Source organism: Bombina bombina, chromosome 3, assembly GCF_027579735.1.
Source record: "Bombina bombina isolate aBomBom1 chromosome 3, aBomBom1.pri, whole genome shotgun sequence".
Taxonomy (NCBI): Eukaryota; Metazoa; Chordata; class Amphibia; order Anura; family Bombinatoridae; genus Bombina; species Bombina bombina.
The window spans coordinates 53957881-53971537 of record NC_069501.1 but is presented as its reverse complement, the minus strand read 5'-3'; positions in this window follow the sequence as shown (position 1 = coordinate 53971537).

The following is a 13657-nucleotide window of genomic DNA, read 5'->3' as shown; positions in this document are numbered from 1 at the left end:
AGGATACCAAAAGAACAAAGTAGATGTTACAGTAGAAGTAAACTAAAAGATGCTTAAAATAGTATGCTCTGTATAAATCACATAACTTTTATTTTGAGTTTACTGCCCCTTTAAAGCTCATGATTTGGAGGATATGATTTGGATCTTTCAAATGGACCTGTGCTTTTAATTATTTTAACCCCTTACAAATCAGAGGCAGCTGCAATGTATTGCTGAATGCTGAGTTATATCGTTTCAACCCTCTTTGGCATTAATTATAAAGGAATATAAAGTACAACATTTTGATTTATCTTCAAAATTCTCCATTAAATTTCATGGGAATTTTAATAGATAAGTCCTTAGACAAGGTTGTCAGTTGCTTCTCTTGGTATCTGTTATAAAACTTGCTTTTCAACAAAGGATACCAATAGAACTAAGCACATTTGATAAACTAATTAAATATAAAAGTGTTTTTGAACTATATAACCAAGTAGTCAAACTACAAACAAATGAGGTGCGCTAGAAATAAACAAATGTACCATATAAATGAGAAAAATATAATAAAAATAATAATAATAAAAAAACCCATAAAAAAGTTTCAGACAGATCTGAGAATTAGGCAGCGCTCCAAAGATTAGATAAGATCCTTCACAAACAAAGTCCTGGACGACATAAAAAGAGGCACCTCATAGTGGAATACAGCAGGTCATAAGACGATAAAACAAACTAGTGACGAGTTACAACTCACAATTGAGGGGGCACATAAAGTGCTGCAGAGAAGACCAAGGCTTCAGAGCCGTTCGGCAGACTCACTCCTGTAACTGGAGCTCCAACAATCGACCGCAGGATACGTCAGTCGCTAACACCCAGAGCTTCGTGTAACTGCACAGCTTGCAGATCAGAAGACAGCAGATGGCTCCACCGGTGTCAACCAATGACCAGGACCTTCACTCGCAGAATATTAATGGATCTATAGATTCTCAAGACAGAGAAGGCCCAAGCAGAGAGAGGGAATGGTTAAAAAGCATTAATAAAACACAAATAAAAACAAGTATATGAATTTTGTGATTGGCTGCTGGCTGTCACATGATGCAGGAGGAACGAAAATAGAGCTATCTTTGAAAATTGTGAAAGAAAAAATCTACTACTCATTTAAAGAACTCTGATGAAGCGCATGTGCCCATGCGCGAAACGCGTAAGATAGGAGCTTACCAAGTGTCTGATGATAAGCCTGCTCCTGAATAAAACTTCATTTCATCTACCTCAAGTCTCAGCATTCCTTTTTCCTCATTCGTACTCATTTAAAGTCCAGACTAGGTGCTTTTGCATTGTCTTTTTATTATGCATTTGTTGATTATGCAAATCTGCTCTGCTTAATGGTAACATGCTGATCATGTTTTACAGATTATACATTCTTTAATTTTACAGATTACAAATTCTTGGTAATTAATGGCACATTATTATCATATAATTATTATATTATTTTTTACTTATTAAATTCCACAGTTAATTTGTTAACAGTACCCCTGTAATATTGAATAGCAACATCACCAAACAGATACAAACGCTGCCTGCTCCAACAGTTAATAATAATAATCACTTGTAAACTAAGAACAATTAGTCAAACCAGTAACCTGATAAATACACATGTGCACTATACTGATAATGCCTCTGTTGTAATCCCTTAAGAAGACATACACACATATTAATAGTGTTTTGGAAAACAACAGGTTAATTGCACACTGATTATCATCATTATATATAATTTAAAGAGATTTGTAATTCTAAACTAGTGAAATCACCATTTTGTTTGTGCACATTTTGTTTTTTCCATTAAAAAAATAGCAAGATTAAAGGGACACTCTATTTGAAAAATGTTATTGTATAAATAGATAGATAATGCCTTTATTACCCATTCCCCAGTTTTGCATAACCAACATGTTTATATTAATTCACTTTTATCTCTGTGATTACCCTGTATCTAAGCTTGAGAATGAGGCTCTTATTTGAGCCTATAGAAGCACACTTTCTAGCAATGCAAACGCGAGCTGTCAACTAGTAATACCAGCGCACATGAGCATACACTGTTATTACTCAATGGAGCGCTAATATCGCTTTCAGGAAAGCTATATTTAGCGCTCCACTTGTAATCTGGCACTTTGTGTTGTTTTCAGGAGGCTATTCAACCTGTGATGTAATCAATCAATCCCCAAATTCCCTATTATGTTTGTCATTAATTATTCATATTTATTTATTTATTTTTGAGAAATCAGGAAATTAATGATAATGCAGATAATGATTGTTGTTGTTCTCAGGAGGAAACTAATCTGAGCATGTGCAGTATTTGTTTCGAAGGAAGCTTTTTGGGATTTTCATCACTGGAAAAACAAACTGAAAATACCATCTGACTTTCAGAAATTGTTATCTAATGAAAAAAAAGTATAAGACTGTGATCAACTCTATCGTGTTACACACAGCAATAAAACAAATTGTTTATAGTATGCTGTGAAAGATCTCACTAAATAATTGTTTTGGTATTTTGACTACCTGAAGCTTTACTGCAAACATAAATTTCCCACTGCTGAATTCAATGTGCCATACATAAGAGCTGTCCATTCCAGGGTCATTGCAGACAGCCATTGATTGCTAGAACCATATGCTGAAGCAGACATGGACTTCCATTCTAATGGACCCATAGGGACAGGAATTTAGAGCATTCGTGCTTGAAAACACAAACTGCATGAAATATTTATTACTGACATTGTACCAGTGAGAGAAACACAGTGATGTGATGGGTACTGGCCCAGCAGGTCTTTCTTTCTCCAAAATGCTGGATGGAAATGAGAAACTTTAGTTTGATGCGTTACAACAAGCACTTTTCGACCTATTGCAATTGTTATCACTTGCTGTAATGGCAGGTTGTTCAGCCTTTTACATGTAGAGCTGTATTAATTGCACAGAGCAGTATGGCTCTGTATCACCCTGACAGACTTTACAACTGCTGCCTTAGCAAATCTCCATATGGAACTTACACTAAATTTGCAGCACAGCTTGTATCAATCACTGAATTGTACGAAATGAGTAAAACACGGCCAACTTGTTTTCTGTAATGCTTTGGCAGAGTTGTTATATTTAGCATTTTGTGAAATGGTCTCACAAATATTTTTATGCAGTTGCTTTGGCCAAAATGTTTAATTTGTTTACATTTAAAGGGACATAAACTTCAAATCCTAACAATTTTGTAATTATGTAAGTTAATTTTTTTGTAAAAAACTCACTATTTCCTTTGACATATTTTCCATTAATTTAATTCTGAAAATATATAATTTTGTGAAATGGTCTTAAATAAGTTTTGTCCAGTTTGTTTGTCCAAATTTTTCATTTGTTTAAACTTAAAGGGGCATACACTCAAATTTAAATCCCCTTTTCTTTTGTAACTATGCCAAGTAAAAAATATTTCAATATAATTATTGTTTGTATTGCTACCCATTCCAGTAACTTAATCCTTAAAGAAAGGCTGAAATGCGTACCAGATACCTGCTATACAGTGAATGTTTGCTATAGAAACTCACTTATAAATAACAGTTTAAAATAGTTTTGAAACATACATTTTGCAGTGCAGTGCTTAAAGGGATAGGAAAGTCAAAATTAAACCTGCATGATTCAGATTTAAAGACACATTTAAATTCACTACTATTTTCAAATGTGCTTTGTTTTCTTGTTTTTTGCTGCTAATTGGTGCCTGCACACATTTGTCTCTTGTGATTGGCTGACTAGATGTGTTCAGCTAGCTGCCAGTAATGCAATGTTGTTCCTTCAGCAAATGGTACAGCAAAAAGAAAATTCAAAGGTCTTCCAATGTTGGTGAAAAGGTGTCTTTTTATTAGCTCAACGCGTTTCAACGTTAAAACGTCTTTGTCAAGAGCAGAATTAAAAGCAAATATAAAAAATGGTAAAAACAAATCACTGAATAATCACATATTCAGTGATTTGTTTTTACAATTTTTTACCATTTTTTATATTTGCTTTTAATTCTGCTCTTGACAAAGACATTTTAACGTTGAAACGCGTTGAGCTAATAAAAAGACACCTTTTCACCAAAATTGGAAGACCTTTGAATTTTCTTTTTGCTGTACCAAGCCGGATTCTCTAATATATGGACCAAACAGCAGGCACCATATGAGATTACCATACCCCTACTTGGAGACACACGATTTTGGAGCTGAACTACTGCAGCATATGGAGTGAGTATACTGCACTCATAGTAATTTGGTTGCTACATACACCTCTAGCCCTGTTTTTCTCTTCATCATTAGAGAAAAATCACTCTGCAGACCAGCGCCATCTATCTTCTACTATTCAATTCTCTATACAGTCCTAGAGGAGAGACTGTAAGAAGGCTGCAGTCTACCCTAAAAGGAGAGTATCAGTTCTTGGTTTTCTGTTTTATAGTGTTGTTAACATCTAACACATTTGTATTTCTTTTGCTTGTATCTTGTAAAGTTAAACACCAGCAAGGGCTAAACCAGAGGTGTAATTAGAACTCACTGGGCCCCAGGGCAAACTCTCTCTCTCTATATATATATACATATAATTATACACACACACCCAAACACATACACACACATATCTACACATACACACACATATGCACATATATAAACACATACATGCTCACATTCACACAAAAACATGCACATACACAGACACAAAAAAAATTATATATATATATATATATATATATACAAACACATACTTATACACACATACACACACACACACACACGCACACACATATATACACACATATATATATATATATATATATATACACAATCACATACTTATACACACATACACAAACATATATTCACATTAGAATAGTTGCTTAAAAACATCTCATTTAAAGTCTGATCATTTAGTAAGCAATATCTACTATTACAAATCATTTGAGGTATCGCCATGGATTACAAATTGCAAAAAAAGCTATAGATGCTAAATGCTATAAAGCAGCTTGAAGAGAGTGACAAAAGAAGGTTAAAAAAAAATCCTGCCTCGCCTGTCTGGCCTCACTCACCGTTTGCAGAGATAACACCGAACAGGAAAGCTGAAATAGCTGGAATGTTATTTGACCATTAAAAAATACACCCTAAAAGAATGGGCCCAGTAGCAGTGGTGACTCTGCACCCCTGTAGGTTACACCCCTGGATTTAATACAAAGTTAATAACCAGGATTTATGAAATAATATAATACTCTAACACATTAGAGCAGTATCATTATTGTCCACAAAATTTAGCTTTACTTCTCCAAGCTGTCAATCCAACTGTAACCACATTTGACTTCTGTTGCAGAAAATGGGGCTCTTAAACTATAGCACCCACAAAGGCTATAGGGTGCCAGCAGAATGTAGCTGAACTTATAATAGAGAAAAATACCTAGCACTTAAAGGGCCAGTAATCATTAACATACTATTTACTGACAAATATAAAATTATTGTCGTGCCGCTCTAGTTGTTGCTAGGGATGCGGCGACTGCTGTTCTGCTCGTTGCCTAGGGGGGAGTCGGCTCCTGTCTGCGTGCGGCAGTGACTTCATCGCTGCACGCTCCCTTCACCTGAAGCCAGTCAGGATCTCCTGTGGCACTAATCCTGCGCCTATGTAAGTTACTCACTTGCTACCTATCACTGCCCAAGTATAGGTGTTACTTAGTGTTCTCCTGGGTGCTATTGTTGCTGTATGCTGGACTGTTATATTGTTGGTGACCTCTGCTTGTCTGACCACTCTGGCTGTTTACCCCTAAACTGCTGGATTGATATACTGCTGCTGAACTCTGCTTGTCTGACCACTCTGCCTGTTTACCCATAAACTGCTGGATTGATATACTGCTGCTGAACTCTGCTTGTCTGACCTCTCTGGCTGTTTACCCCTAAACTGCTGGATTGATATACTATTGCTGAACCCTGCCTGTCTGAGTACTCTGCTTGATTAACACATATTGCTCTGGATTGCCTCTCTGTTGCTAAACCCTGCCTGACTGACCATCCTAGTAGTTTACCTCTGGACTGCTTTACCATTGCCAAACCTGCCTGCCTGACCATTCTAGTGGTTTACCCCTGAACTGCCTTTCTCTGATTCCCCGCCTGTTGCTGCCGAAGACTATCCTGCCTTTGGTGAGTGCTGCTTACCTCATCTTGCAAACTAGCCGAGTTCGGTCTGATAGTGGAATATCCCATGAGTATTACAATTATAGCACATGCAAGGGAGTTGGGGGGGGGGGGGGGGGCGGACAAATTTTATACTGTTGTCAATGGTTAGCTATAGAGGTAATGACACCAGCAGTAATAGGCATTTAGAGCTTCCATAATAAATTAGAAACAGAAGGGAGGCATTTATCTGGCTTATTATTATTATTATTATTATTATTATTATTATTATTATTATTATTAACAGCCCCTTATCCATTCCTCTAATACTAGATGCTAAATATAAAACTATATTAGTCTCATAGATGTACTACTATACCCCCTTAAAGAGAAAGTAATTGAATCTATATGAATACATCATTTATACCCTCTTGTAACCAGTCAGCCTCCCCCTTAAAAGGGGCAAGGAAGCGCATTTGTAGGCATTGAAAGGCTGGTGGTACAGTCACATTACATTACACTTGCATTTCTGATCTGGGTGGAAGGAGAGACTCTATGGCAAGCAGCATTACCCTAAGGGAAGTGTTTTCATATTGTATTGTGTCTACTATTTTGTACCTCTGTGATTAGCTTGTATCCTGCATCCTTATTTCAGTTCAGGAACTATTCGCTGCTGCACATGATGGCTACTTGAACACAAGAACATTTCATTTTTGTAAATACGATGAAATCATCTGTATCTATGATATGAACGTAAGAAATTAATTATAACATTTTAATTTGATCGTAGTTTACACCAAATAAACTACACAAATTTTTCCCTCAGAAACCAAATAAATGCTGATGTTGTGGCCATGTGAACAAGAGATTGGCACAGATGTGGTGGTGGAGTACTCAAATTCAAAGTTATTGGGCAACGATTATTACAGAAACAAAAGTAGTGTTATATATACAGCTCCTTTTTGACCCACTCATCTGGTTGCTAAATAAATCATCACCTACTTAATATAAACATAATATGAAACTTTTCCAGATTATGATTAACAACATTAGATTTTTAATTGCTACAAACTGGAAATCCTTATCTGTTTCCTCAGTTACCTATGCGGATATCTAAAGTTTCTGAGTTGCCAAGCTCAGAGGAGTATTATTATATGAAACATAACAAAATAGAATAATATGCAAATTAGATATTAGACACTGGAAGCAAAAAGTGTGAGATATTGTATATCTAATTTGCATATCTTACCCAGAATTCTCATTCGCATTGATTACAATGTATACAGAATACTTCTGGGGAAAAGCAAATGGGGATAGTTGCCTAGATGTGCTAATGGTCTATACAATAATTTTATGGCTCAGTCTTTGTAGCATTAAATATATTTTGTTTCAACCAATACATGTTAAATATTACATTCTGCTTGTTGTCCTATAAATTGGTACAACTATTTGCAATGGGTTTTACTTTCAAGTTCCATAATCTTATAATAGAACATTTACATTTGACTTTTTACAGGGTTAAAAACTGATGCAACAGAAAATCTAACTAAAGCAATCTTGTAAGTAATTAAAAAGGCATCACATCACTGATTTAAAATGTTCAAAACCTTTGCACAACGAAGGAAAACATTGCCTCCTGAGAGCAATATTTGCTTTAATTCTCTGCACTTTAACAGGACTTAAACTCCATACCATAAAATTCAGCAGCATTTTAACGACCAGTTAGACGTGCAACTTAATATATAACAGTAAGGTTTTTTTCCCACAAAAGGCTGAGTAATGTGTTGAAAAAAAGGAATAACCGTCATCACAAAATATTTTTCTTCTATGGAGTGACAGATATAAAAAATAAATTTGAATATGATATTTATTTTGTACGGTGCCCCAGAGGTGTCACACAAAATTTTTTTTATAAATCGTGCGCACATTTTGTAACAATGTATAGATTTGCTTATTTTAATAACATTGTATTGGTTTTCAGACCCAAGCCCCAAAGTGTCAGATGTATACGTGTGTTTACAGACCACTGCTGGCTCCTGTTTGCATAATCTGTCTTTTCATTTGCAGAGAGGGGGGGGGGTATCTGCACTGCACCCAGACCAATTCATTTGTTGTTATAGCTAATTTCATCCTCAGTGCTAAATTTAAAGCTTCTAAGTACATTTTTAAAATGTTTTATACTGTATTTTTAGATCAGTATCTGTGCATATTCTTCTTTATAGTAGTGTCTTACATGCAGCTATATAAAAATTGGTGTATACTGTCTCTTTAAGCATGAATCCTCCCCCTTACAGATCAGCCTGCTCCTCCCCTAGCTAGTCATGTTTGGAGGACTTATCTACAGGAGGAGGAGTTCCCGCCCACCAGCTACTAGTACTTTCAGTTCAGTTCAGTTCAGTGTGTCAGTAGAGATGGGAAGTCTGATTCATCTTGATGAATCAGTTCATTTCGGACCGTTTGTTTAGGTGAACCAGTTAATGAACCAATTAATCAGTTCACCTGTTGGGCACATGATGCATGAGGGACGAATCGCAGATTCTCCTATTACGGATGCTCCACCGATCCGATTCCTGACTCCTGAGTCACTCTCAGACTCATCCTGACACACAATGCAGCGTTACATTTATTTCTTACCCATATAATATGGCTAACCAGTCTTTTGTTGTATATGAAAAACCAAGGCAAGTACATACAACACAGTGCATAGAACAGAGTATGCTGCATATATTGTGTGGGTTCCAACACAGTGCATAGAACAGAGTATGCTGCATATATTGTGTGAGTTCTAACACAGTGCATAGAACAGAGTATGCTGCATATATTGTGTGAGTTCTAACACAGTGCATAGAACAGAGTATGCTGCATATATTGTGTGAGTTCCAACACAGTGCATAGAACAGAGTATGCTGCATATATTGTGTGAGTTCCCACACAGTGCATAGAACAGAGTATGCTGCATATATTGTGTGAGTTCCCACACAGTGCATAGAACAGAGTATGCTGCATATATTGTGTGGGTTCCAACACAGTGCACAGAACAGAGTATGCTGCATATATTGTGTAAGTTCCAACACAGTGCATAGAACAGAGTATGCTGCATATATTGTCAGGGCACAGGTAAATACATATTTATATATATACATATATGTATGTCAATAGGACAGGGAAATGTGTTTATGTATGAAACCATATTTTTATCAGATATTACTGGAATAAGGTTTAAATTCTGGTGTCGGGATTTGATTCACAAAAACCCCACAAGTTTGAATAAACATTTCAGGACTAAACTGCAGACAGGATGTCTCCAGAGGTTTGACACTAAAACATTTGCTCCCTAGATGAAAATACAAACATGTTTTACCATAATTGAGAGTTAACATAGCCCTTGAAGCCCCCTTCCTGCTGTGTAAAAGACAGCATTTTGATGCATAGATCAGGATACCATTTGTCTTTCAAATTGGGAAGGTGTGATAGGATCTCCAAAATGACATGTTTTGTGAGAATTTCAGCATTACTCCCAGGTGCAAAAGACCCCATGTGGTGAGTAAAAGACGAAGAGTCTGGGAACTGATTTTAAAATGTAACTTTTATATATATATATATATATATATATATATATATATATATATATATGTGTGTATATGTGTGTATGTGTGTATTGTATATATACATGCATATTTTGAAAGCATGAATACCTTAGCCTCTGTGTTTTTAAAGAATATAAATAGATATGTGTGGACCTAAAAAAAAAAAAGAAAATATAAATAACACTTGCTTTTATTTCAGGTCTGCATGAAGAAGGTTAATACATCCAGGACTTATTAGAAAAATATAAATATGGTATATTCATGTTAGAACACAATGCAGTACTGAATATAAAATAGGCTGTTATTGGTATAGAAATGATAGGAAACTGATAAAATTGTAATGCATTTTAAACTAATAATTAGCAGTATTAAATTGCCTTAATATAATACAATGTTAATAATATAACATATTTGGTATCAGAATAATCAGAAAAAATAATCTAATACTACCCATCTATAATTGGGGTTATATATGATTAATGCAGAGAGTTGTGATCTGGTGAAATAACCATTTTATGAGAATAATTAACTTGTTTAAAAATGCTTAGAAATGTTAAAGGTGAATTTGTTTTGTCTGTATGTCTACTGCCCCCGGGTGGCAAAAATCTAGTAGGACAGTTAAGGGAATTTAACTGTTCAAAAGATGCGTTGCCATGGTGAACATGCTTAGCTCCGTTAAGGGCCAATCCAATCAGGTATTCCAAATATCCAATCAGAAGGGACCAGGAGGGCCACCCATAATTTCACAAATGAGGAGAACCCATATAAAGTGATTGCAACAGAGAGAGAGAGAGAGAGAGAGAGAGAGAGAGAGAGAGAGAACTGGTTCCTGTTGGGCGTGAAATACCATTTACTCAAGCAAAGCTGATCTATTCTTCTCATTGACTGCAAATTATACTTATTGGTATTTTCTGAGGTGAAAATATTCCTATCAAGGAATATTGGATATCGATTTGGTACTCTTTTTGGTAATGTATTAAGAGGTTGCTGGAACAAATAGATTTAAAGAGCAGATTGTACTTTTAAACTGTGTGTCATTGTTTTGGATAGTTCTTAGCTGGCCTGTTTGTATGCAAAAACAATTTAAAATAAGCATTCATTGTTGCTGGGTTTGGCAGAATCAGAGAAATAAATTGTATTTTAACTTGGTAGTCACAGCCTATATATTGTTTAAATTTGTATCTGGTAGGCTAAGTAACTTATCTGTGCAAGTTCTGATGTTTTAAATCAATATTGTATTAGGATAAATTGCAGTTAAATAGCAGAATATATATATTATCCTATTGTTTATAAGCACTGTTAGGATTGTATTGCTTGGATGTTAAAAGTTAAATGTTTTAGTTTCATTGTGTTAACTGAATGAAAGGCTATTTGTAAATAAGGCTGATTTTTAAAGGTACATTTTTCTGGGCTTTGTAAGGATAGCATATCTTAATAGTTGGTTTTAACGTGTATAATAGTGTTTCATATTCTGGTATTACAAATATATTTCAAAATGTTCATGGATATTAACTAAATAAAAGAATTCAGGTATTCATATTAATTGTATGGTTTCTAGTAGATTAAGTTAGTTAAGGGTTTCTATTTTTAAGGATAATTATTATTTGTATTGTGTTATAACCCTGCGATAAGCTGATATATTATTTGGAGAGCACTACTTATTATTATTATTATTATTATCAGGTATTTGTAGAGCGCCAACAGATTCCGCAGCACTGTAAACATAGTCGTGTACAGGATAGCTTTTGTAGGGGTCAAGTGGGTAGAGGGCCCTGCCGAGAGTTTCACTGTTGTAGTCGGCTCTTATGAAGCGATCTGTAAACAGCTGGGCCCATAGGCTTACAATCTAAGGGGTTCAAGGGGAAAGCAATAGCGTTAGGAAAGGTTAGTGTTGGTTGTATGCAACCCTGAATAGTAAAGTTTTTAGGGAGTGCTTGAAGCTGTTAAAACTAGGGGAGAGTTTTATGAAGCGAGGCAGGGAATTCCACAAGATGGGGCCAGTCTGGAGAAGTCCTGTAAACGTGAATGTGAGAAAGTAACAAGAGAGGAGGAGAGGAGAAGATCCTGAGTTGATCGAAGGGGACGGGAGGGAGAGTATCTAGAGACAAGTTGTGAGATGTAGGGGGGAGCAGTGCAGTTGAGAGCTTTATATGTCAGGGTGAGGATTTTATGTTTAATCCTAGAGGCAAGAGGAAGCCAGTGAAGGGAATGGCAGAGAGGTGCAGCAGATGAAGAGCGACGAGTAAGGAAGATGAGTCTGGCAGAGGCATTCATAATGGATTGTAAAGGAGCTGTGCGGCAGCTAGGTAGATCAGAGAGGACGGAATTGCAGTAGTCGAGGCGGGAAAGGATGAGAGAGTGGATTAAAATCTAGGTTGTATCTTTTGTAAGGAAATGGCTAATTTTAGCAATGTTTTTAAGGTGGAAGCGGCAGGCTTTAGCCAAGGACTGGATGTGAGGAGTGAAGGAGAGATCTGAGTCAAGTGTGACCCCAAGACATCGGGCGAGCGGGGTAGGGGTAATGATGGAATTATCAACAGTTATAGAAATTTTGGGGGTGGAGACATTGGAAGAAGGGGGAAAAATAAGGAGTTCAGTTTTGGAGAGATTTAGCTTAAGGTAGTGAGAGGACATCCAAGATGAGATGTGAGAAAGACAGTTAGTGACACGGGTTAGTAAGGAAGGAGGTAGGTCTGGTGCAGAGAGGTAAATTTGGGTGTCATCGGCATACAAATGGTATTGAAACCCATGGGACTTTATTAAGGAACCTAGTGACAATGTATAGATTGAGAAAAGAAGGGGACCAAGGACAGAGCATTGAGGTACCCCAACAGAAAGTGGTAACAGGGCAGAGGATGCTCCGGAGAAGGCTACACTAAATGTACGGTTAGTCAGATAGGAAGAGAACCACGAGAGCTGTGTCACAGATGCCGAAGCATTGGAGGGTTTGGAGCAGAAGAGGGTGGTCAACAGTGTCAAAGGCTGCAGACAGGTCAAGGAGGCTAAGCAGAGAGAAGTGGCCTTTGGATTTTGTTGCAAGTAGGTCATTGGTAACCTTGACAATTGCTGTCTCTGTAGAGTGATTGGAACGAAATCCAGATTGCAGTGGGTCAAGAAGAGAGTTTAGTGTAAGGAAATGGGATAGACGTGCGTAAACTAGCTTTTCGAGGAGCTTTGAGGCAAGAGGGAGTAGGGAAATAGGGCGGTAATTTGAAGGGGAGGTTGGATCAAGGGAAGGTTTTTTGAGGATAGGTGTGACCAGTGCATGTTTTAGAGATGAGGGAAATATATCAGTGCTGAGGGAGAGGTTGAACATGTGTGTGAGTATGGGGGTGAGGGTAGAAGAGAGGGAGGGGAGTAGCTGTGAGGGGATGGGGTCGAGGGGACAGGTAGTGAGGTGGGAGGACAGTATAAGGGCAGAAACTTCATCCTCAGTAACAGGGGCAAAAGAGCTGCATTTTTGGATATTTGGGTTTTGGGTGATCGTGAGCTTTTGAGGGGGTGGGAGATTGGAAGTATGTTGAGAGCTGATTTCACTTCTGATGGAGTCAATTTTGTTGTTGAAGTGGCTTGCAAAATCTTGAGCTGAGAGAGAGGTTGTGTTGGGAGGTGGGGGTGGGCGGAGAAGAGTGTTGAACGTGGAGAACAGACGATTAGGGTTAGAGGGTTAGATTCTTATCATAAATACTGACAATATTGTGTGAGTTCCAACACAGTGCATAGAACAGAGTATGCTGCATATATTGTATGATTTCCCGCACAGTGCATAGAACAGAGTATGCTGCATATATTGTGTGAGTTCCCACACAGTGCATAGAACAGAGTATGCTGCATATATTGTGTGAGTTCCAACACAGTGCATAGAACAGAGTATGCTGCATATATTGTGTGAGTTCCCACACAGTGCATAGAACAGAGTATGCTGCATATATTGTATGAGTTCCCACA